This window comes from Rhinopithecus bieti, unplaced genomic scaffold (assembly GCF_001698545.2).
Source record: "Rhinopithecus bieti isolate Rb0 unplaced genomic scaffold, ASM169854v2 scaffold_44774, whole genome shotgun sequence".
NCBI classification, from domain to species: domain Eukaryota; kingdom Metazoa; phylum Chordata; class Mammalia; order Primates; family Cercopithecidae; genus Rhinopithecus; species Rhinopithecus bieti.
The window spans coordinates 123,969-126,060 of record NW_016819032.1 but is presented as its reverse complement, the minus strand read 5'-3'; positions in this window follow the sequence as shown (position 1 = coordinate 126,060).

Here is a 2,092-nt window from a genome sequence, read left to right as displayed (position 1 = left end):
TACTGGAGATTTCTTGCCTTTTCTTTCTCTAAAGGCTTAACCCCCCCACTTACTGGAGATTTCTTGCCTTTATCCCGACCACCAAGGATATACTTTGTCACCCCCACAACATTTCTTACCTTGGTCTGTGCACCGAGTTACCTGGTTTCTGCAGTATGTGAGGATCCTTTCCACCCACGTTGCTGAGTGTCCAGGTTTATTCGTCACACCTGGTAGGGCCTGATTCCTTACTCTGAGGCCACTACAACAAGGCAGTGGGGTGCTTCTCCTCATGAGAGGGGACTGAAGACTCTTTCCTGGAGGAGAATGGAATCCCAGATGAGCTCGGGAAATAAAAGCTCAGAGTTACAAAGAAAACAAGCACTCAAATAAAGGATTTCTCAGCAAGGCAAATTTACCTCTGCAGAAGCATGTTGCTCGTTTTTCTGGTCACTGCAAGAGCACACCAAACAAAGAAGGAAATGGGTTTTTATCCCTAACACAGTCAGTCCCTACTACTGTGTCCAGTCCCCATTGGCTGGGGTCAGACCACACAACCTAAGCTGATCCCAATTGGCTACTTCAAAATGGAGCAGGGGTGGGAGCTACAGCAGAGGGAAGAGCAGTTTCGGAACTAAGGGCATCAAATAAGGAACAGATGTGGGTTGTTACGGATTGGGAACTGAGGTGGGTTACAGATTGGGAACAGGTGTGGATTACAGATTGGGAATGGATGTGGGTTACAGATTGGGAACAGGTGTGGATTACAGATTGGGAATGGACGTAGGTTACAGATTGGGAACAGCTGGAAATTGTTTACCATAGATATGGGTTGTTACGGATTGGGAACTGATGTGGGTTACAGATTGGGAACAGATGTGGGTTACAGATTGGGAACAGGTGTGGATTACAGATTGGGAATGGATGTGGGTTACAGATTGGGAACAGCTGGAAATTGTTTACCATAGATGTGGGTTGTTACAGATTGGGAACTGATGTGGGTTACAGATTGGGAACAGATGTGGATTACAGATTGGGAATGGATGTGGGTTACAGATTGGGAATGGATGTGGGTTACAGATTGGGAACAGCTGGAAATTGTTTACCATAACTAGCAGCAAGGAGGCAAGGAAATTAGGCTCTGAAAATAGAGGACAAGCAGAACCTTTGAAGAGGAACTCACTGTTTCCAACATCGGGAGGCTGAGGCAGGAGAATTGCTTGAATTCAGGAGGTGGAGGCTGCAGTGAGCTGAGATCCTGAGATCATGCCACTGCACTCCAGCCTGGGTGACAGAGTGAGACTCTGTCTCAAAAAAAAAAAAAAAAAAAAAAAGGAAACTTGCAGAATATGAGGCTAAAGTTTTGTGGGACCTTTAAAACTTTAAAATTTTGTAGCCACCTTCTCAGTATATTTGATACGCTGGCTTCACATGGATACTTCACCTTTTTCAAGGATCAGTTTCATTAGCATCAGTAGCCACTTTCTTTTTTATTTAACTTTCATTTTAGTGTCAAGGATACATATGCAGGTTAGTTATATGGGTACATTGCATGTCTCGGGTTTGGAGTACAGATTATTTCATCACTCAGGTAATAAGCATGGTATCTGATAGGCACTTTTTTAATCCTCACCCTTCTCCCACTCTCTGCCCTAAAGCAGGCTCCAGTGTCTATAGTTCCATTTTTTGTGTCCATATGTATTCTGTGTTTAGCTCCCACTTACTACTTTCATTTAAGTCAACTTTAAAGCAATCTATCAGCTCAAAAGTGATTCTTGCCTGAATAGAATTCCACTGGATAAGACCTACTCCAAGCATGAATACATAGTGAATGTTGACCAGCTATTGTTGGATATTGGCAGCAATAAATGATATCATGCTTTTTCTCCAAGAGTGAAAGGGTAATGTTATCTGGGGAAGCATCCCCAACAGGAAACTGGCATGATCTGTTTTCTAATGTCAGTATGAGTCATATATTTATTTATTATTTATTTATTCATTTATTTATTTTGAGATGGATCTTGCTCTGTTGCCCAGGCTAGAGTGCAATAGTATGATCGTGGCTCACTGCAACCTCCACCTCCTGGGTTCAAGCAACTCTCCTGCCTCAGCC